The sequence below is a fragment of the Ambystoma mexicanum genome, chromosome 1p (assembly GCF_040938575.1).
Source record: "Ambystoma mexicanum isolate Mex_15411 chromosome 1p, UKY_AmexF1_1, whole genome shotgun sequence".
NCBI classification, from domain to species: Eukaryota; Metazoa; Chordata; class Amphibia; order Caudata; family Ambystomatidae; genus Ambystoma; species Ambystoma mexicanum.
In genome coordinates, this window is record NC_090921.1 from 989,678,269 (window position 1) to 989,703,610 (window position 25,342).

The 25,342-nt window shown below is 44.4% G+C and overlaps 1 protein-coding gene across 2 annotated transcripts in view; it reads left to right on the plus strand.

Moving 5' to 3' along the window:
* NDRG4 (NDRG family member 4) overlaps positions 1–25,342 on the plus strand; it is an 865,926-nt gene that overhangs the window by 67,012 nt on the left and 773,572 nt on the right. The gene's annotated exons all lie outside the window — the stretch shown is intronic.

A 25,342-nucleotide genomic window follows, 5' to 3' on the forward strand; every position in this document is an offset into this window, starting at 1 on the left:
ATGTGCCAGGGTCAAGTAATATAGTGTATTCTTCGGAAAGTTGCTAATAATTGTTTGGAATGGAAAGCCACAATGGTCGCCGAGGGGGAGTACAGATAGAGGCTTAACCCTTTCAGAGCCCTATGGACTTATGTCCGAACTTTAAATGTGGCTTCTTTCCCTCTAGACAGGCATCCTGATTTTGGGATAGGGCATATTGTTTTGTGTCCTCCACCAAGTCCTGGGGATCCCTGGTATCCTGTTTTCACCACCACATGGGGATCCCCGAAGGCAGGGCATTCTGGACCCCACTAACTTGTGTGTTCAGAGGCAAACCATAGGCCAAGTTTCCCTAACTTTCCTTACGGTAGCTTGGGTGAGTCCAGGGCTTAACACCCCCACGACTGCTAATTTAATTAGGAAAAAACGCAAGAACAAAGCAAAAAAGTTATGTCACAAATAATTTAACTTCCAAAGAGTGATGCAAAAATCGAATACTGTAGTAACTAAATAACACTAAGCGCTCAAAAGTGAAGTCTTGAGTAAAAGAAACAAAAATGGAAATGGATTATAACATTTAATAGACAAATGTTAATGGGTTTTCATGGTTATGGATATGGTTTTCAATGGGTGCCCAAGTAAATCTATGCATGGTTGGAAAATGCTTTCAGTGTCTCTAGCAGGACCATTAGCCTTTTAAAGAGGGTTCTCCCTTTGATTCCTGCTCCTCTTCGCCCACCAGTGGTTACCAGCCTTGATACTATTGCGGCTGGACTACTGCAACTCACTGTATCTGGCCCAGCCAAAGGGTCTCATCCAGCGACTACAACGTCTCCAGAATATGGTGGCCCGGGTGGCGACCACCACCCCTTACGGAGCACACATATCCCTGGTGCTACGTTCACTGCACTGGCTCCCTGTTAACCAGCACATTAGTTTCAAGGCACTATGCATAGCCCATCACGCTATGCATGATCAGGGCGCTGAGTTCCTGCAAACTAAATTCTCATGCTACTGCCCTACTCGTCAGCTGCGTTCAGCCTCCACTAAACTGCTTATCGTACCCCCTTACCATCATTCGAGAACCGGAGGCAGGGCTTTCTCTATAGCTGGAGCTAGACTGTGGAACGAACCACCTCCCTCAATAAAGAAACTTTTGAGTCATCTGGCTTTTAGGAAAGCAATTAAGACACTTCTTTTTTTAGCAAGTTCTGTCTCTACTCTGTTAGTAGCTCTGTTGTGGATGTGTGCCCGTCTCTCCAGTGCCAAGATACCTTTGGTGATTGTGCGCTTAAGAAATGACAGTAACATAACATGACAGTAACATAACATTAGCCAGGAGTAGCAAGGCCCATTGTGGCACCTTAGTGGCTTCAGGTGCTAGCTGGCAAAAGTGCCAAAGGTTACGTTAGGACCTTTTTGGTGCTCAATTCACTCTGATGAGGTTCAATGACCTGGAATTGTTGAAACCCTTTCGTGAAAAAAACAAAGTGGTGAATATTCTCTCGGCAGGAGTAAGTCCTAGTACAGGCCAAAGAAGGAACATGTGGCTGCCTAAATCATATTTGATGGTTTCTTGTGGAAGTTTCTCTGATTGAAAGCTCCATGGAGAAAAGTTGTCTGACGCAGGAGGAAGTGGCAGACGATGTCCAAAGAGTGCTCTGCTGTTGTGGATCGTCTTGCTGAGAGCTTCCTCACTAATTACTTTAAAGGTGCCAAAAAGGCTTCCAGGGGTTAACAGGTGCTGGATATACAGCTGCTCGATTGACAGAGTGGCGTCCAAGGTAATGGCTACGATGGGCATCCAATGAAGTTGCGTTGCCACTGGTGAAGCCTGGGTTTCTCTGGGCCACCTCATGGTTCTCTTGACGTTTGATTTGGTAACGCTTCCTGACTTTGTGGTGATTCGGCTATGATCCCTTGTAGTCACGAGCATTGTTTGGTGTTGTGCGTGTAATACTTTGAAAACGCCCAGTGATGTAATTGGAAATATGCGTGTGTTTCTACGTGTGTTTAACTCTAGACACTGTTGTCCTACTTGTTGTTTAAGCAGAGAGAAAAGGCCCTCTCAGACCTTAACGCGAGGAAACTACATTTCCAAGAACCACTAGAGTCACTCTGTCAGGTGCTTCAACGCCGGTGCTTCTGTGACCAGCTGGTCTTCGCCAGCTGCAAAAGAACTTTCCTCTGAATTAGTTTTCAGGTAACACTTCCTGACTGTGTTGTGATTCTGCCATGATCCCTTGTAGTCACGAGCATTGTTTGGTGTTGCGTATGTAAAACTTTGTAAAGGCTCTGTGATTTCATTGGACGTACACGTGTGTTTCTACGTGTGTTTAGCTATAGACACTGTTGCTCTACTTCTTGTTTAAGCAGAGAAAAAAAACACTCCCAGGCCTTATCGCAAGGAAACTACGTTTCCCAGAACCACTAGAGGCGCTCTTATTGAAATGTTAGGCAATTCAGCACCAGCGCTTCTGCGACCAGTCGGTCTTCGCCGGTCCTCAGCGAACACAGAGATTCAGCGCGATACTCTGCACTGCTACTTCCCTTTTTGCCACATTTCTTGTCCCTCTCTCACTCAGCGAGTCCAAACACGGGCCTCCTTGCTGCAGAATCATTAACTTTGGCCCAGCTTTGATCACATAGGGTAGCGCTCATAAACAAGCTAAAACGTACAAAAAGGAACGCATCAGCAGGCATTGCACATCCCACTGGCAATGCAACCTCGTCCAACCTCACTGACTCCCAGCCTACATTTAGGGCCCCCGCGATAACAATGCAGTGGAAATAGAAACTGAGCTCCAGCAGACTACTTCTACACCAGAACCACTGCCCCCCATAATGTGCAAAGATAACGACGAAACGATTGATGGCGTTGTCAAAGGACACAATAAGTTTAAAACAAAGTTCTCTGAACTCACTCACATGATTGACCTCTCCTCTCCTCATGACACTGATAACATGATCGCACAGGAGACAATCGATCCACACCAACAATTGCAAAATAACAGCAATATTGGAAAGTCTCAATCCCCAACAGAAACAGGGAGAACATTAAAAGAATCCCTTTTGAACACAAGATCCCTAAACAACCACGCTCAGGACATTCATGATCTGGTGACAGACAATGATCTTGATATCCTGTTTCTTACGGAAACCTGGATTAAAGACACCAGTGGCCCGGCAATATACTTAGCGGTACCCCCGTGTTACATTATTTTCTCTAAAAATAGAGAACAAGGCATTGGAGGAGGGTAGCAATAATTGCAAGAAAAGAATTAGGACTATTTATGTCACCCATTGCCTGCCAATGCTGTGAATTACTGCTTGTCAAAATGGTCCCAAACTCCAATATATGCATACATCTGGTCCTAATCTATAGATCACCTGCAGTAATGTATGATTTTGATGAAGACATTTCTCAGATTCTTACCACTCTAGAGGGCCTTTAGAGAAAATCCTACATAATATAAATGTTCAGATGATGAATAACGAACCCACAATGGATAAAAAACACAGGTTGGACTGGGTGACAACAGAAAGCTAAATATCGACCTCAGTCAGACCAGGCCCTGTATGTGGTCTGACCATTATATTGTTGAGTTCTATATCTTGCCACCGAAAGGATACTCTAAACCATACAACTCTCCCAAAGTAGTTACAAAGTAGTTACAAGCCATAGGGAAATAGCATCTTGCATTAACAATATCATGACGGTGACAACAGAACCAGACTCGGCGGAACATCTAGTCGCCGCCTTCGAAGACAACCTCACATTGATGCTGGAGAAAATAGCTCCTATCTGAACAAGACTTGTCAGTGATAACCCTGACCATTAAAAATGGTTCACTTCTGACCTCAGTATACTAAAAAAGGAAAAGTGTAGACTAGAGTGACGCTGGTTTGAACTTCGGACTGATGAAAACAGAAAGGCACGGAAGGAGGTGGACAAAACATACAAAAAGAAAATTGTGGAAACCAAAAAAGATTACTATAACCAAGAAATAAACCATGCAGCTAACAGCTTCGGAAAGCTCTTCGAGACTCTTAGGCTCATTGAAAACCAAAAGCTCTTCAAGTCCCTTTTGTGCCCACCAACCAAGATGCTGAAGCAATACAGTCAGCATTTGAAGCCAAAATCACAATATGAGAGATAAAATAAAAGAAGCTTTGAAAAAGGCATCAAAAACCGATTACTTCCAGCACATCGGTTGCAAATCGCAACACAAACCCTCTTTCTCTTTCACAGTAATAACAACAGCTGAAATGGAGACAATGCTTACATCCATGTGGCCAACCGCGTGTTCAGAAAACATTATCCCTCCTAAACTCATACTAGAACATAAAGAACTGTTCACTCCGTTTCTCACTCGATTCATGAACGCATCCTTTAGTGAAGGAGGAATTCCTCAATCCATCGGTTACACCATTGCCAAAAAAAAAAAACTAATTTGGATCCCAGGGATCCCAATAACCTTAGACCTATCACCAATTGCAGTTATGATCTTAAGATTCTTTACAAATTTTGCATGCTTGCAATTTAAATCTTTTGTTGAAGCAAACAACATCCTTCACAGTAGATAATCTGGCTTTCAGCTTGGTCACAGTACAGAGACAGCATGGGTAGATCTGCAATCTAATATGCTGAAAACCATCCAGGAGGGACAAGTGGGATTGCTGGCCCTGCTTGATTTGTCAGCAGCCTTTGATCTTGTGGACCACAACCTCCTTCTCCAATGTCTGGGTCAACTCAGGCACTGCTCTGAGAAGGCAGTGGAATGGTTCCGCTCATTTTTATCCGACCGCGAATCCAGGATTCAGTGCGGGTCAGAATGCTTGCCTACAGCCCTGAACCATTGCGGAGTCCCGCAAGGGACAAGTCTATCACCCTTCCTATTCAATCTTTGCATCTGTCCTCTCTGCTCTCTTTTGGTGGCCCTGGGTATTTTCTTTGCAAACTATGCCCGTGACACCCAGCTAGTCATACCAATTACTGGTGACGATGCCACAGACTCCTCAACCTTACCTAACATCTATAATCAGATTGAATCCTGGTTGTCGACCAACTGGCTCTGCCTTAATGGCTGTAAAACAGAGCTGCTTATTGTTTGGCCTAAACTTGCTCAAGCCAAACTGCGTCATGACTTCTCGAGCTTTAGAATCAGAACCAACATCATCCCGGTACAGGATAAAGTTAAGACCCTGGGGATCCAGTTGGAGGCCTCTTTAAATGCAGACGCCTATGTCAACCAACTGAGTAAAAGCTGTAACTACTACCTGCGTCTTATCCAGCACATACGCCCCTACATTTCAGACAATAACTGTACCATTATTGCTCATGCCACCATCCTTTCGAGACTTGATTATTGCAATTCTCCCCTGATTGGAGCCTCAGTTCGCAATATTAGAAAATGCCAAGTGCTGCAAAATAACACTGTACGTATTGTCAAAAAGACAACAAATGGAAAATCATCTCCACCCACAGAAGGAAGCTACAATGGCTCCCGATCAAGGAGCGTATTAACTTCAAGATAGGAACACTGGCCCACAGATGCATCTACGGCTCTGCCCCAGCTTACCTCAAAGCTCTATTATCTCGTTATCATCCACCTAGAAATCTGAGATCAACAAACAAAACACAGATTATCAGCCCAAACTTCAAGCAGGCAAGTGGCATGGGAAGATCCTTCCCTGTAAAAGAAGCCAGCTTTTTGGAATTCTTTGCCTATTGCCGTGAGAGGCAAACCCGAGCTAAGAGCATTCCGGAAATCTTTAAAAACCCTGCTTTTTAAATAATTTCCCTCTCCTTCATGGACATTTCTCCCTTTGTCCTGTCTTTCTTGTTCTTCTACTCCGTGTGTGTTAGTGCCCTGATGCCCGCGGACAACCGGCGCTCTAGAAATTAATAAATAAATACATCTTAGTTACATCTCTAAAAATGCTGCGAGCTGACAAAGTCTAAATTAACCTTTGTGCTAGAGCGGTGCTCTGGGTGCCAACTCAGCACCCACTACGTTTTTGCCACATCACTTAGATGCACCTGCCATGGTGATCACCGCCACCACCTATGTCCCTTCAGATCTTCTAAACTTCTGGTCTCCAGTAACAGGCCAATCCCACACTCCAAGGACGGAGGCAGGTTGTAAACACTAGTCCTAGGACGGAACCAGCCAATCAAGCAGCTCTGAACTTGGATAGGAAGCTAGATCTGGAAGAATGTTCAAACGTTATAGCCCGCAGGTTGGTTTTATATGGGGAGAGCCCTTTTTCTGATTAGAAGGATTTCAAATCACCACTAGTAATCTGTCTGAAATGTCTAAAGTCACCAACATTACTACAGTTACAAATTTATGAACACTTTGAGATTTGCCTTACTGTAAACATTGACCTCTGGTATACATTATCTAACAGGAACATGGCTACCTAAAGGGCAACATTTGCTAACACCAACACACCCTGTCATGGGTGCTTCAAAGGTAACGAAGCTACCCTTGTATACCAAAGAACTGTCAGGATCCAGCTATTACTGGGGTACATGCACTGCATGTGGACCCTGTAAATGTACTCACTGCCCGCGCAGTGACTGGTTTTTTACTATCCCGAGAGGAAGCAAAGGAGCATTGCAGTTTAATGACAAACCTCTTAGAAGAGAAAAACCTAATTCCAACCTCTCTGTTTAGACTGGGATGCGAGGTTGCCAGAAAGTTCCTTACACTTGAAAAATCAAAGCCTTGCTGTGTGTTTGCTCTTACAAAAAGTTTCATTCACGGGTATGGGAAAAAAAGATTTTCCCTGTACAAATTTATTGACAGATGTAATGCTGCTGCCACTAACAAGATCATTTATGAACGACATAAAAGACAAAATGAGCATAGAGTACACCTAGAGTAGGGGTCTGCAACCTGGGGCTCTCCAGATGTTTTTGACGGTAAGAACCCAAAAAACGAATCAGAAAACGATGTTGCATTTTGCTTGTATTACTGTACCCTTTTTAAAAAAAAAAAATAGATGGGGGTTTGGTAAGGTTCTAAATAAAGGCAGTAGGAGGTGAGGAGGATGGGGTTGGGGGGCTCAGAAAATATTTTGGGAATTTGACCCAAAAAAACTGTCTTTTGGGCCTCATTGTTTTTTCCCCATTTTTCAACGTAGAACCGTTTTGAACTACAACTCCCATCATCCCTAGCAGGCGTAATCAATAGCCAGATGTCATCGGAATTGTAGTCGTAAACATCTGGAGCACATAGGTTACTGATCCCTGACCTTGAAGAACAGGCTTTTCACATGGGCTAGCTGCAGCTTGCAGCCAGGGATGCATTGTATCTAAACACAGCCCGCGTTGCACATGCAGGGGCACCAGTAATGGTATTTTCTTTACATTTGACATAGTATGATCCTGACCAATGACATGCACTATCCAGGATACTCTTCAGGGTCAGACAGCAAAATGGAAGGGTTTTTAACAGAATGCCGGGGATTCCCTGTAGCTTAGCGAGAGATGTTTATGGCTGTGTTTGATAAGGCACTCTGATTGGTTTTGCATAAATGATGGTTTTGCATAAATGACTGAACCTTAGACAGAATCATCAGACTGAGACTCCGTTGAAGAGTGTGCCATGACCTAATCAGGGAGCTGCTTCCCAGAGGGGGGGGGGTGTTCCTAAAAAGGTTTCCTAAAAAGCCAGTGATTTCCGCCCTCTCTGAGGAGCTAGTAGTGCTAATCCCCTCACAGGGCAGGTGTACCTTCATTAGTAAGAGTGCAGGTGGCTTTCCAGCAGTAGAGGGAATCAGTGCCTAAAGCGTGCATGTGTTGTTACTAGGAGTCTGGGTGTCATCCCTGGTAGTTATCCCCTGTGAGGAGATTCCTGAGTATACGAGGCTCAAAAAGCCCTAATCCTTGCATGGGGATAAGCAACCCCTGGGTAATACACTGAGAAGTGATGAATAATGGATAACAGGGTCCATTTTAGTATGTGTTGTGATATGAAACTACAATGCGATCTGTGCAGTGTGTTAAGATGGCTGAATGGCCTTAGTGGGCAAGGTTGTGTCCTAAGGTAGGGTCACCAATCCTGATCAGAAACATAGTGTTAAAGGTGGCGTATTCTTTTGAGTCTAGCATTGAGGGTCTTTAGTGCTGCAAAAGGAGATATAAGAGACCCCCGGAAATACCAGAGGAATACGGAATGCAACCGCGGCAAGGGGAAGCACAGAGAGTTTGAAAACCGCCTTAAGTGGCTAGACCCGAGATTGTTGCATGTATGAAGTAAATAGAGTGTTTCAATGAGGGAAAGGGGACACCTGGATTAAGAGCCAGAAGGCGTCAGCTTCCTGTTTGGAGTGCTTAACCTGCTGGGTAAACGCATGTACCTCCTGCTGTAGAAGACATGGTGTCGCTTGAATATGAGGCCTGGTGTATCAAGATCTGCCACGCCTTCCAGAGTGCTCTAAGCAGTCTCCCCTTAAAGGCCACCCCCCAATCTGTTAAGGATTTCAATCTGGCAATACACCCGGGTCTCAGCCTAGCATGCAATGCACAAATGAAATATTTATTGTGTCTATAGGTTCAATATTCTGAGTGATATGCCACTCATATCACAACCCTTCTCAAAATACCCCAAGGTCACAATGGACCAGGAATCGGGCTGGTTGGTAAAGGTAATATTTATTTATTTATTAAAATTCAAATCAACATATGTTTTAATATATAAGGGGCAGCAATCACCAATGTGGTGACAATACAAATAAGAAAGTAAGTAAGGCAATTGAATTCACTTTTTAACAACACAGAATGTAAAACACAGAGAAAAGAACAGTTTTGGCTTGTGAAAAGATAGCGCTTAGGTTAAGATTTCCCCCTGAAAAGTTCTTAATTCACAAATGAGCAGTTCTACACAGATGTCAGTAAGCAGCAGGTATTCAGGAATAAAATAACAGTATATAGAGTTTGAATGCAATCTTCCCTGCCCAAACAAGAGAGAAAAGCATTTTTGGAAATGTACACTTTTAAAATGACAGCTGAAAATGGCTTGGAAAAACAATGTAAATTGTGCACAAATCCTTAAATTGATAAAAAAAAGTCCTATGAGAGCAAGTCTGAACAGGTCCTAACAAACATAAGCTACAATATGAGCAACAATACACACTTTAAATCAGAATAGAAGTTAGAAAATACTTTGAATGAGAAAGCACACAAATGCAAATGCAAATTCCTGCCTAAATTTCACTATGCAATTTTTAATAAAAATGGGTCAAAGACACTATTTCTGGATGCGGTTCTTGGTAGCTACAGGTCTTAGGTTTAACCCAGAGATGAAATTAAGTCTCTAGTTATACAATTGAGGAAGTTATGCAAGCTTGAATGAGAGGCAGTTTTGAAAATAAAGGCATGAAAATGAAAACAAATCAGTTTTTACAATGACAATTATGCTCTAAACTAGGGTATTCAGGCTGGTTACCAGTTTGAAACACTTAAGCTCCAGAGTGGTCTGCGGAAACCAACCCCAGCACCTCTGTGTCCACCTTGGAGGACTCAGTTGGATTACCCGTGGGAGAATTTAAGAAGTTGGGATTTCACGAGACAAAAGAAGTTATCACTAGCACAAGGAATCAAAGCAAGGTTTCAAGACTGGGGTGACAATATTACAAGTTCGTAAGTTAAAGATAGGATGAGTTATAGATTGGGATAGGAAAATGTAAGGCAACTATACTATGGGTTACTGTGATTCCTATTGATACTTACAGTCCACTTTAAATTAAGATTTTGGACCATCAGGTTCTGGTCATCACGGATCGGGTCTACAGACAGCAAGGCACTTCTGGCGGGATGGTCAGCTGGGCGGTTTTGGTCAATTGGACTGGATTGGATTGACCCTTCTGGTTGCTGGACACTGTAGATCAGTGGAATGGCGAGTTTCAGCAGGCAAGCCTTAATGGTAGAAAGCCAGACTGGATCCGAATTAATTCCCTTAATTTTGGTATGGTTCAGGATTTGGGCCTAGCTGAAAGGAGTTCAACAAATGCTGAGGCCTGGGTTTTGCAAAGTAGTCTGGATCAGGAATAAGATGAAGAATTCTGGAACAGGGCGCCACGCGGAAATCAGGATGTAGTCAGGAATCAGTGTGTGTCCGTGTGTTCAGAGGTTCCCTTATTATCATGCCAAGTGACATCACTCAGTTTATGGTAGGGGCAGACTTACAACCCACACCCACAAGGCTCTGATAGGTCAAAGGCACTTGCCTTTTTCTGGTTGGAAGACAGAAAGGGCTGTCATATTTTATGATGTGATTTGGGAAACTCCCACAGTTATTAGGACCAAAATGTAACTTTCCCACAAATACACATTTCTATAATTATGCCCTCTGATGAAATCGGACACATGCATTACATATTTTGTGGCTTACATGAACATCCAATTCTTACGTCAGTGAGAGCTGGCTTTGTCTTTCTGTGGAAGTTTGTCAATTTTAATCATAAAGATTTGGCCTAACAATTCCTAATTCGGATTATATCTGTGCAATAGTCCCTGCGAAATTAGTGTTTTTGTATAACTTTGGTCCTTATGCAGTACAAAGTTCAATCACGTCTTCAAAGAAAGAGCATAAAATTTGATTTACAACTACCAACTTTTAGACTTATCCTGCTTCTTGTGGCAAAGTTAAAAGTCTTTAAAGCTTTATTACAAATAGGCATTTAAGCACCAAAAGTTCTTAGCAGTTTTTTTTACTTTTCTTTCAACTGGCAACATCTGCCAAATTCCTTTGATCAGGTTGGGGTTCCTCTTCCTTGAGAGGGAAGTTTCCTGCCCCCCCCTGTGGGGATGAGTGTTCAAGCCTGCCATTGTCTCTGGCTGGGGCCCAGCCAAAGGTCTGATGAGTTCTTTGTCATGAGTATGCGAAAACCTCCTAGCAGCAATTAGTCCTTTTCTGCCAGCATTGAAGTGTTACCCATTACCAGGATAAGTGTCCAGGACACTCGTACATACGGAGGACTTCTTTGTATCAGGAGGGATTCAGGAGGGATTCATCCCTGTGAACTTCAGCACCTTTATGCATTATGCAGTGACTTATGAGCTATCTATATAGCCTGGATTCGATAAAGGCAGCTCTGCCGAAACACGTGTCATCCACAAAGGCTCTAACATCACAAAAATAAACAGGAATTGATTAATCATCACTACTTGCCATTCCATTATTTTTCGGCGCACTATCAAGGGATAGCTCAACACAACCATTATACATTACCAGGATAAGGCTGTCAGATCAGAATTAAATAGTTAATTAACTCAAGACTGGGTTTTAACTTTGAGTTACCTGCATCTTTCATTAACACATATCAATGACACAGTTTATAGGTGGATTTTGACATTTCTTACAGAATTAGGCCTTTCAACAAAACAAGCTTTAAAAACAGGCGATTTTGCACTTTCTTCCTGGTAAAAGCACATTATTGAGTCTTTTAATTCAGATTTTCTTCTGCAGCACACACATTTTATTCAGCACCAGTTCTTTCCTTGAGTGCTGGGATTTGTCATGCAGTCTGGATATATGTATTCAGCTTTTGTTTGAAGTTTCTGCCTGCACAGTTGAAATGGTTACATTTTGCCATTTTAGCCGCATTTTACCCCTGGAACTGACAACACATTTTGTTGGGCTGGTTTTTCATGAGATACATTTCTAAGCTTCTGTCAGTCAATGAGGCCTGGCTCCTCTGAGCACCTCCATCCAACACTGGATGATCTGTAACCCTTTTACTCTCATGGATTCACTGGAAATGAATGGATCTAGCACTTTGGAGGTTGCAAAGCTAAATTTTAAAAGGCATTTTCGTTTTCAGGACAATTCTGCTGCCTTGCTCCATGCTAAATGTAACAAATCCCACTGGCATGTTCCTGCAGTGATAACTCTGTTTTCACCCCCACTTTGACTGTGTGTGGCAGGGGTGCAGCCTTTTGTGGTTGTGACCCAAACACAGTTTTGCAGGTTAGCGCATCCATTTTGGCTGTTTCTTTCCCCATTTGTAAAGTGATGCAGTGGGTCAAATTGGAATGGGTCACAATATCCCAAATTCCTCCCATCACCCCCAAATATTTTCTCCCTTCTACCAGCTCTCTAACAGCCCCTCCTGCTCCCACAACATCCCTGACTCCTGCATAAACCCGCTCGCGCTTCCTCAGTGTTTCAGTTGGTGTCTATATTTTCACAATATGGCAATCACTGTGCCTATGCAATGTCTTACTGTTAAAAAATGTATATTGTATCTGCTGTAGCAGCGTTTTGATGCTTTCGGCTCTGCTTTCCTCTGTACAGTGCTGGAAATGGAAAACATTGATTGGGGGAGCTGTCACTTCTTAGGAGGGGTGGGTCTTTGGGAAGGAGGGGGCAGGGCCAAGGGGCGTGGACCCGGCCAGATTGCGCAACACAGTGGGCCTTATTCTGAGTATTCCAGACCTGTAACTATGGTGCCGGTAAGTCTACCGGCACCGTTGTTACCGGACTGGCATAGTACAATGCTACAGGCGTGTGCTGCCCCACCCGCCACGGTCAGACCTGGCGGGCGGAATGGCACCCACCCGCCAAATGCATCCACAACACGGCCCCCCTCTACCTATCTCAGAGAATCTCCATACCCATCTCAGACAGACCCATCAGAACCACCTACACCAACCGGATCACCAATCCCAAGTCACTCAGGATTTAGGGCAGGAGGCGACACACTGGAACTCCCTACCTCCGCACATCAGGAGAATTGACTCACTCCTAGCCTTCAGGAAAGCGATAAAAACCCGGCGGTTTGTATAACGTTGCCACTCTGAGGTGAGCATTCACTGTATATTTATGACACTTTAACCTGTAACCACCTATGTCTGACTATACTATGCCTTTATGCTCACTGTAACCCAAAGCAATGAACTGTTCCTGTAACTAAGACACTTTCTTGCAACAGCGCTTTACAAATACAAATAAATAAATTGATTCGGGGGTTAATTTCGTCTGGGTGTTTTGCCTGGGAGCTCTGGCATGGGCTCTGGGTCTAAAGATGCAACCTTATTGTCCCTACTAATGTGGCATACTCCTTCTTGACTAACCTGGGATCCCCCCTTTTCTGCCTCTGTTGGTCACACTGCAGACCAGCCCCCGCCACCCCCGTCCTAAAGTTCCCCAGTCTTCCTAAATTTATAACACACAGTTATCCGCATATAAAATTCACCTGTCTATGGTTTTCTATTGGTTTCAGGCTGCGTTGTTGTATTGCTGTTGGTCTGCAGAGCTGTTTTCGGGTGCAACTGGGTCACCCGGACTCTGAATATGGGCAGTGCTATAGATAATCTTTGATTCTGCAGGGGTGTTCAAGGTGTGCTACAGGAGTGTTGTCTGAAACGTGTCATTGGATATCTTTGTTTATATTTGTAGTTAATACTGCAATTGTTTGGTATCGCTGGGCCTTTTGTACTATTTGGGTTGGAGTATGAGGTTAGTGATTTGTGGAGATATGATATCTCTGAGTCCCTAGTGCTGTGCGGAGAGAGTAAGTGACTGTCTCTGGGTCTTCAGTGTTGGGTGGGCTATGCCACTCGCTATTGATGCTTTACAAACAACATTGCCTATTTTGATTAGTTATATCATCCCCATGAAATGGACCGTCGGCCGCCAAATAAACGAATGCATGACATTTTACATTGCATGGAGTCAGTGTGAAACTGGCATGGTCATTTTCTGGGGGGTAACTTTAAATGGACAAATTGTAACACAATTGTTTGGAGGTAATGTGAGGTCATTGTATTTTGGGGGGCTATGTGAAACTTGCATGAACAGTTCCTGGATGTAATAAAAAAAAATGACATGACAATGTACTGAGACAATCATGTGGCCTGCCCGTTTGCCTAAATGGGACAATGTTAAACTAGCAGAACACTGTTGAATGTAACGGGGGATTTTCTGGATGCAATGTGAAACTGGCATGGTAATTTACTGGTGACAATAGTAACAGCCATAGAAATATTATTGGTGTATGGCAACGAAATATGCTTAACTAGGGCAGTGGGAAATGTGCATGGTCCTATGGAAACTAGCATTACAGGGTCATTTTCTAGCTGAAGTGTGAAACTGTCATGGACATTCCTGGGACTATCAGTTGGCAAAACGATTAACCTAATTGGGACAGTGGGAACTTATCACAGACTGTTGAAACTAGCTTGACAATTGTTGGAGGCTTAGGCACTGTAATCATGTTTTGGGACAATATTCAATTAGAAGAAGAATTTTCAGAAGACAATGTGAAACTGACATAGCATCTTGGACGAATTGGTAAATGCCATTGTATTTTCTGGTGGAAACAACATGGTATGGCAGCACTGATCAATATGAAACAGAAACAGCACTGTCAAAACCAGCATCCTAGTTTTCTGGCCGCAATGTGCAACTGGCATGATCATTTTCGTGTCACAATGATGTGGCAGGGAGATGTGTTTAACGTGAGCAGTGTGATATTGGCACTGTTGAAACTGGCATGGGCAACTTTTTGGGGGCACCAGTAAACTAGTCAGCAAAATGAAATTGCCATGGAAGCTTTTGGGAACAAGTACATGGGCATGACCTAGTAATGTGCTCTACTGAGGCAACTGGCATGCCGTGATTTTTCCTGGACAATGAATAATTCCTGGGCATTTTCTAAGGGCACTCTAAAGTTAGCATAGCATTTTTTTCTGGGGAAAACCTGAAACTGGCATGGCAATTTCTGCGGGGGGCATGAGGAGTTATAATAATGTGCTTTTTGTATTTGTGTCGGTGGTCGGTCAAAAAACCGAAAACAAAATATCGAATCACCAAAATCCCGAATCCAAAATCTCGAAAAAAAAACATTTCTCGAATTATTTATTTATTTATTTATATGTATTTGTGGGTTCAGGTAAGTATAAAAAAAAAGAAAAAAGGGGGGTTGGGGGAGAACCTCCCCATTTCGAAATAAAAACGTACTAAAAAAAAAAATTCGAGATTTTTGTTTTTGATATTTTGGATTCGAGATTTTTGTTTTCGATATTTTGTAATTCGGTTTTTTCACTATAAACCATTTGTGTCACTAGCATGCGTTTTTCCCAGAGAGTTGTTAGTACACCGTATCAAGCACTGCTTCAATGGTTTGGTCACATTATTTGTCTATTGTACATACATCCAGTGTTTGTACCAGCCAGGCACAACATGTCCGATGGACACACACATTATTTGTTGCTGTTTAGTAAAACTCATTAGTATTATGGGAGATGTTGCCTCTGAAGTATTGAACAAGTGAATGTGTCCCTCCATCAGAACTGCATGTCAAGTCTGTGGTTTTTTACTCGGTTTCCTTGGGAAATTGTCCTGTAAAATGCACCATTTGAACCCATCTTATCGAATGCATATACAATGGTATGGATGTTGGTGCAAGCTTCGCCTCTATGCACGGCATGGGTCCTTGCAGGAAATCCACAGCTCTGTCACTTGCGCACACTTAGGAACAACAGGAAATGAATGCACCCACACACACACAAAACAACTAAAGACAGCACACACCAACAGATGGCACAAACTCACACCTACACACAAAACAAGTAATGGCAGCACACACCAACAACACACACACGCAACACAATGGATGGCAGCAGATGCACAATATTGGATAGCAACACACCAATACACCAACAACAACGATGGATAGCAGCACACACACAAACACGTCCACAAAATAAAAATGGATGGAAACAACACAGCCACACACAATCAACAGATGGCAATACACACAGACACCGCAACAACAACCAATAGCAGCAAGCACACGTCCACTCACACACATACCAGCAACAGATGGCAGCACACACACATACCAACAAACACGGGTCGCAGCATGCACCCACAGACACACCAACACCAACATCAACAGATGGCAGCAAACACAAAAATGGATGGAAGCACACACTTAACGGGTGGCAACACACAGTCACACACACCGCCACAAAAAACAAATGGTAGCACATAGACAGCTGCCAAAAAAGGGTTGTAGCTCACAAATGTACACACATACACACACTTGCCACAAAACCAATTAATGGCAGCCTGCAAACAAAAACAATAGATGGCAGAACACAAACAAACACACACACAATAGAGAACAGCATGCCCCTGCGCATGGACGTGCCCGCACACAATTATGGACGGCAGCACAAACACACCCAACAGTAGATGGCACCACATGCAAATACACCAAAGGGTTGTAGCACACACACACACAGACACACAATCACCAGCACACACCCACACACCACAACAATGACCACAATGCCTGGCAGCACACACACACACACACACATAATAATAACAACAGGTGACAGGAGTCACACACACAGATGCACAAACAGACCAATGAGGATGGCAGCAAAGCACACACACGCAAACACAATGAAGAGCAGCACAAACACACTCACAAGGAAGGATGGCAACACAAGCACACAAAACAACAATGGGTGGCAGCACATACACAACAGCAACAGATTGCAGCACACACACACACCTACAGATCCTAGCACACACAACCACCACAAAACAACTATGTTAACAAATGGCAGCCCATACACACACATCAATAACAACAGATGGCAGCACACACACACACATACATGCACATAAACACACACACACACAATGGAACAATGAATGGTAGCACATACACACACATTAACAATGTAGGGTAGCACAAACACACAAGCAATGGACGCCAGCAGACACAACAGATGTGAACACTCACGCAACAATGGATGGCACTACAAACAGCAACCAATGGCTGCACTCATGCATCAATGGATGGCAACACACACACCAAAAATAAAAGCAATGATGCAAGCACACACAAACATTAATGAAGAACAGGAACACACAACAAGAACACACACTCAAGAACAACGTATAGCAGCCCACACACCCAACCAACAATCACCATAGATAGCATGACACACACACCAACAAGTGGCAGCACACACACACCAACAGATGTCAGCACATAAACACAACACAACTATGGATGGCAGCCCACACGCACACCCAAAGAAAACAATGGGTGGCAGTAAACACTGACGTGATGATGTCAGCCACACATACAAATCATATGGATTAGACACACAACCACACACACATAAAACAAAAATAGATTGCAGTACAGAGCATAAAAACGTCAACAGCAAATGGCAGCATGCACGCGGACATACAACATTAACAATGAATGGAAATACACACACACATCAACAAATGGTAGCATACATACACCATCACAATAGGTGGCAGCACACACACTCACACACAAACACAAATAAACACAAACAGCAACAAAAAGCAACATACACACAATTATGAATGGGAACTAACAGACACATAGACAAGGAAAACAATGGATAGCGGCAACACAGATGTGATGGATTACAGCACACAAAGGCCCATACACACAAGAACAAAAGCAGAAGGTAGGACACACAAACTACAACAATGAAGACGATAAAGAGCACTGTACATGCACCCAACATGTCCTCCAACAAATGGTAGCACATAAATCACCACACCCATGGAAAACCGCAGACAAAACAACAGACAGCAGTACAAATACAAAATAAAATAAATGGATGGCAACAAACACCCCACACACATAAACAACAACAATGTATGGAAGAATACACAACACCACCAACAGATGTTAACACACGAAACAGCAATGGATGGTGGCACACACAACAAAAGTAGTCCACGTACACACACCAACAAAGTATGACTAGACACACAGAAAACATAAACAGATAGTAGAACAGACACAACAATGAAGACGATGGATGGTAGCACAGCCATGCATACAATAACAACAAAAAGCAGCACACAACCCACAACTATCAGCAAATACAACAACATATGGCGCATCATCCAAAGACACACGCAACAACAGATGGTAGCATAGTTATGCTACCAGTTCCAGTGTTATGCGAATGACACACAACTCTCCTTCAGGCTACCCTCAGCCACCTCCTCTACCGCGCTCATATCTGAATGTCTGTCCGCAATTCAGTCATGGTGTGCTGCAAATGACCTCTGCCTTGACGCCAGTAAGACTGAGATCATTCGCATTGGGACTCCTGCTCCCACTTTCCCACTCTCACTTTGACCAACCTCCCTGGGCCCTGCACCCGCACCGACCTGCGAGGCAAAAAACCTTGGGGTCATCTTCGACTCCACTCGCTCCTTCTCCACTCACTTTCGGACATCTCTAAAAAGCCTAACTCCCAACTGCACCTCCTCAGAGGTACTCTTCATTTTCTCTCCTTCCTGGAGCAGCTCACTGTCTCCAGAGCCCTGGTTCTCTCTAGGCTGGACTACTGCAACAGCCTCTTTCTCAACCTCCCTGCCTCTGCTTTGCATCCTCTTCAGCTCATCCAGAACAGAACCGCAAGACTTAATCCTTGTCCTCAAGCCCAGGAGCCGCATCTCTCTGGCGCTGAAATCCCTCAAAGACCAATGAGAAGGGTCATTCTCTCAGCACTTACCATTTTTTTCTGACTACTGAGTGCACTTGGATACCCCCCCCCCATAACCCTCTTCCATCTCCTGTACTGTCTTTGCACTACCACAATCTGAACGTACCATGCCACGAAGATCGTCTGTCCATCTTCCCTGTCTCCCATTCTAGCATGGTGGCGCCACAATGCACTTGAAAAAACTGAAGAATCAAAGTCAGACCTATTTGCTGTTATCTACACTGTTTAATTGTACTATATGCACTTACTCTGCCTGTGCAGACTCTTATCATTCAGAAGTTCAAGGGCACTAAATGACTTGTTTTTTCCCCTTGTTCCCTCCCTCCTTGAGTGCTTTGAAACACTGCCTTGTGTATAGGTGATTTACAAATAAACATTACCATACCATACCATAGGCAAACCACACAAACACAATAGTAGATGGATGACATCACACACAGCACCACCACTGGATGACAGTCCAAAAAGAAAAACAACAGATGGCAGCACAAACAGAACAAAGGGTGGTCACACACATGCACAAACATACACACACACCCACACACCAACAATGGATGGCAGAACACATACACAAACCATAAACATAGAACTACAACAGAATAAGGCAGCACATATATATGGATAAAGAGCATGGTATGGATAGAGTGAATGGAGTGGATGGAACGGATGGAGGGGTTGGAGCGGATGGAGTTGATGGAACGGATGGAGTGAACGAAATGGATGGAGAGCATGGAACGGATGGAGAGCGTGGAACGGATGGAGAGCGTGGGACAGATGGAGTGCGTGGGATGGATGGAGTGCGTGGGACAGGTGGAGTGCGTGGGACAGATGGGGTGCGTGGGATGGATGGGGTGCGTGGGACAGATGGGGTGCGTGGGACGGATGGAGTGTGTGGGACGGATGGAGCGCGTGGGACAAATGGAGTGCGTGGACGGATGAAATATGCGGAACGGATGAAGTACGTGGAATGGATGAAGTAGATGGAACGGATGAGCAGTTTATACAGAAGAATGATCGAATGATGGAATGAATGGAAATACTAACAAACTAAATGATGAACCAGACGAAATGTATGAACAGACAAAGCTGATTGAACACACTGAGTGAATAAAACGGACAGAAGAAATGGTTCAGATGTGCGCTCAATCCCATGCACCTTACTGAAAACCACCATATCACATCACCATGCTTACTCTCTCCTATACACCACCACTCATCTAGAACACAGCGATACTATGATACATTCGGTATAGCTGTTCTCATACTAAAACTCGCCACATACACCTCATCATCCTAATTAAACACATCCGGCTCAGCACACCCTCTAGCCTATGGGTCCCCTCAGGCCTAACGCAGCCAGAAATCAGTCTGGGTATCAACCGACCAGAATGAACACATATTCCTGACCTCCCAACCACCACACTTATCGCTAAGAAGCAGCTATCACGCAAATGCCACACCAGATGCACACATATCCGGTGCACCCACGCACCTTACCACTCTCTCTCTCTCTCTACTGGCTTGAACTACGGTTCCCTAGGGCGTTCAACCTACCAGAGCCTTGAGATCATACCAATGATACAAAAGGCGCTATATAAATGCAAAGTAACATAACATACACCAAACGCAGAGGATAGCAAGATACAGAAAAAAACGGATGGCAGCACAAATATACACACAGACATACACACACAAAAGACGACAGCTCACACTCACACCATCAGATGCAAGCACACACATACACAAACAAAACAATAATGTATAGCAGCACAAAACACCAACAGATGGCAGTGACACTACAACGGATGGCCACAGACACTGGTGTACACTCATCAACAGATGGCAGGACCGAGGCACATGCATACACACCAAACCAAGCAATGTCAAAAACCAAACTCACACACGCATATACAAATAAAGTGACAACAGAGGCTGCAAACAAGCAAACAAGCATGCATACACACACACACAAACATCACAACAATGAATGGAAGGACACACATGTACACAAAAACATCAATGGATGGCAGCACACACATACACAAATCAATATTTGGTAGAACACTAAACACATTAACACTAATGGATGGCAGCAAACACACAAAAGACAATTTCAGCATTGACCACCCGATCCCCGACGCATATACAGATGTACCCACATGCACCAGAGGATGGCAGAAAACACACTCCTACAAATAAACACAACATCAATGAATGGAAGCACAAACGAAACCACCAAAACATTTCGACACACACAGAAAGAAAAAAACAACGGATATTTTGTGGCGCACGGGAATGGGCAATAACCGGGTCCACCGGGGTTGTAATACCCTGATAATTGCCTATTACCTAGCGTCGGAAAAATGTGCATGTTTGCTGGCAGCCTGACGGTTAGACCGGCAAGGCTACCGCCAAACTTGTAATGAGGCCCAATGTGTGTATCTTTCCCATCTCCCTCGCATGCTATTCAGGATGTTTGTTTGCATGTATGAGGTAACGAGTGCTCAGAGTATGGGATGTCCTGTGAGTGCGCTGCTTTCCCTATTTTGCCAATCTCTGAAGCCTGAAAGTAGATGCATGCAGGCTTGACATGCGGCCAACTTTGCACCAGTCATGCAGATGAACTTAACTGGTCTGCTGTTAAATCTCAGTTACCAGTTTAATGGTATCCACTACATAGTAATTTCTCATTTTATTTTAGCCGATATGATAGCTCAGTGGGTTGAGCGCTCACTGCTGCGAGGTGTGTGTGACCTGCAGGTTCGAATCCCAGCAAGGCCATCTCAGCCTTTCATCCTTCTTAGGTCGATAAATGAGTACCAACACAGGCTGGGTGATATTGTATGCATATTTGTTCTATAAAAAAGAGCTTAAGCATAAGTGCTATACACTAACATAGTATCATTTGGCCATGGATCTATACACACAAATATTAATGATACATGTGGTAATCCATTCTTGTATGAAATGTATATCACATTAGTGAAATCATAACCATATTTTTCGTAGTGTACTTAGGAACAATGCTATTTGATGCCGCTTCCTGTTTTGTCAAGGGGTGAAGGGTCATGTTTCACTGCTTCCTGGGATGTCACTTTGGGATGGGGTCAAATGACATCACTTGCGGTGATGTCATCAGAGGTCAAGGGTCGTGATGCGAGGGATGGGCCACTTTTTTGAGGCGGGACTGGCCCACTTTTTTTTGGGTGTCCAGGCATATCTATTTCTTGTCCCAGTCCGACCCTCAACACACCAGACACACACTCACACACAGCAACAATAAGTATCTACACACAACAAAAATAGAGGGTAAAACACACTCATAACAATGAAGACAACAAATGGCAGCACACACTGACATGCACACATATGCACACACATCAGTAGTAACAAATGGCAGCACACACTCTAGCACAACAACGATCACTCACAGCAGATGGCCACACACACACACACCAGACAACAACCACATGTGGTAGCACATATCCCATAGCACAGCAAAGTATGGATGGCAGCACACGCACACAAACCCACCAATGGATGGCAGCACACATAGAACAACAACAGATGGAAGTTCACACACAACACATAGCAACAACAGATGAGCACACGCACACGCATACGAACAATGGATGGCAGAACATGCACACAAACCAGAATGGATGTCAGCACACACACCGAAATACAACAGAGGATGGCGGCACAAACACAACAGATGGCATCAAAAAAAGCAACGGATGGCCGCACACACAGACAGACGCTTAACAATGGATGGCAACACACACAAACAGATGACAGCACACATGCATATCCATACATATCACAGCAACTGACAGCAGCTCACGCAAACGCACAAATTCGCAAACACACCCACACACACACCACTTAAATAGTGGATGGAAGCACACACAGAAACACAATAGTAACAATGGATAGCAGCAAACACCAGACACTCACACACCAACGGAGCGCAGCACACACATCACATTAACATTAATGGATAGCAGCTAAAAGACAATTTAAGAATACACACACACACACCCATCAGCGGATGGCAGCACACACACATTAGCTACTGCAATGGATGGCAGAACACAGACATGCACAGATGTACATAGACACACCCACCTGCAGATGGCAGCACACACACATCAAAGGATGACAACACTGTCGCACCATTGCATAAGGCACCCCCCAATCACCTTCAGCCCTGCCTGCAAACAAAGACTAGACCATTCTAGACCCCACTAGAGGAGGCTTCCAGCTGCATCGGGGTGTTTGAAGCTGCAGCTAAGGGCGTGCATGTTCGTCCTGATTTCCCATAGGAAATCCTTATAGGCCCCGCCCAACCCCGCAATTAAATGACCCCCGTGTTCTTGGTGAGAGAAGCCATCCCCTCACAAAAGAATTCACCAGCAACATGGCATGGTCGCTTTGATGGACATCTCCAATGTTGGGTTCGCATTTTACAGCCACCTGTTTGAAACTGCACTAGCTCCCACTGAGTGTGAAACGGTGTGTCTGTGCCTTTAAGATGTAAGGGCAGGGATACTGAGTATCTATGGGGCAGTAGTAGGATTTGGGCAGTGGTTAAATATTGCTCCTGGGAAATGTGGCAGTCCTGTCCTCTGAAGTAGTGCAGTTTCTCACGTGTTCCCCTCTAGATCCGCCTGGAAATCCGATTACTTTTTGGAAAGATGGTGTGTAAAACTGATGATTTCGTTCCATTGTTTACAACATTTCCAAGAGGTTTTCGTTTTGCTTGCACGGGTGGGTGTTTACTGCCCACCTTTTGGAAAGTTCACCTGTCAACGCTAAGTGACATCAGGTGTCGCTGTGTCTTCGTTGTATCTGACAGGCCGCCCAGGTTATCGCACTTTTGCACCAGTAACAAACCATGCAAACTGGAATGTCTTGACTCTTAAATGCAGCTAAAAGGGCACAGACTGTAGTGTTGTACCAATCTGGCACTCCTTTTAATAACTGTGAAGTACACATCAGTGTCCTTGTGTGATATCTGCTGCCCTCCACACCACTGTTCCCAAGATCCACCAACTCCCTTCCCTTTTGAAGAGCTTTTTCAAATAGGAGGCCCAAGATGATATCAGCAATTCCATTCTGAAAGTTCGGTCACTATTTTTAATTAAGCATTAATGGTGCATAATGTACACATCTGCTTCAAAATGTTCTTTTTGACTACAAAATGTTTACATGAAGGCTGTCACATGCATATTATGATGAGCCTGAATAGCTCTGGCCTCTACTGCTGTTTGGGTAGTGTTTTATTGGATATCACTGGGCTCCTGGGAGCGGTGGGCAATGCTATTGAGTATCCCTGGGTACCTTGCAGTGTTGGGAAGTGCTGGTGTACAGATCTGGGCCCCTGGTATTGTTGTTCAATGCTATTGAGTATCCCTGGGTCCCTTGCAGTGTTCGGCAGTGCTGTTGCATAGATCCGGGGTCCTGGCACTGTTGTTCAATGCTATTGAGTATCCTTGGGTCCCTTGCAGTGTTGGGAAGTGCTGGTGTACAGATCTGGGCCCCTGGTATTGTTGTTCAATGCTATTGAGTATCCCTGGGTCCCTTGCAGTGTTCGGCAGTGCTGTTGCATAGATCCGGGCCCTTAGTACTGTAGTTCAATGCTATTGAATATCCCCGGGTCCCCTGCGGTGTTGGGGAGTGCTGTTGCATAGATCAGGGCCCTTAGTACTGTTGTTCAGTGCTATTAAGTATCCTGGATACTTAGTCGTTTCGGGCATTGCTATTGGATATCCCCGGGTCCCTAGCAGTGTTGGATTGTGTTATTTGATCGTTTCAGGCCCCTAGTAGTTTTAGGCATTGCTATTGGATGTTTCCAGGTCCCTGTTAGTTTTGAGTAGCGTTATTGTATATCCCTGTTGGGCCCTAAGTAGTGCTGAGAAGTGCTATGAGTCCCTATTAATGTTGGGCATCGCTATTGGATATCCCTGGGTCCCTAGTAGTTGTAGGCATTGTTATTGGATATCTCTGGGTCCCTAGTAGTTGTAGGCATTGTTATTGGATATCCCAGGTCCCTATTAAGGTTGGGTAGTCCCACTAGATATCTTTGAGTTCCTGGTAGTGTTGGCGAGTTCAGTTGGATATTCCTGGGTCCCTAGTAGTGTCGGGCAGTGGTACTGGGCATCCTCGGGTACCTGATAGTGTTGGGCAGTGGTACTGGGCATCCTCGGGTACCTAGTAGTGTTGGGCAGTGGTACTGGCCATTCCTCGGGTCCCTAGTAGTGTTGGGCAGTTCTACTGGATATCCCTGATTCCCTATTAGTGTTTGGAAGGACAACATGATATCTCGGCCTCCCTTGCACGCACCCCGGTGGTGTGTTCAGTGCTAATAGTTATTCCTGGGCCCCTGTTAGTGTTGGGCAGTGCTGCTGGATATCAAGGGGCCCCTGTGGGCAGTGCTATTGGATTATTATTATTATTATTATTATTATATCCCTGTGCCCCTGGTCGTGTTGGAAAGGGCTATTGGCTCTTTCTGGTCCACGGCGGTGTGGATGAATGCATGGCATTGCATTTCTGGGGGCCAGTCCTGGTATTTGGGCAGTTTAGGGGTGGGGGGGTGGTATCTACGGCTCTGCGCTTGGTTTTGGGATGTTTCTCCGTTTCTGCTGGTCATTGGGCATGCTTGCTGGACATGTCTCTTTGTCTGTCGGGAGACTCTTGTGCTGCTTAGGCAATGTGGCTGGCTGTTTCTGGGTCTGGCGCTGCGTTAGAGGCTTCTTGGCTCTGCGTCGCGAGCTCTGTCGGCTGTCAGGCTCCAGCTGGCTGTAGACTCGGTGCGTT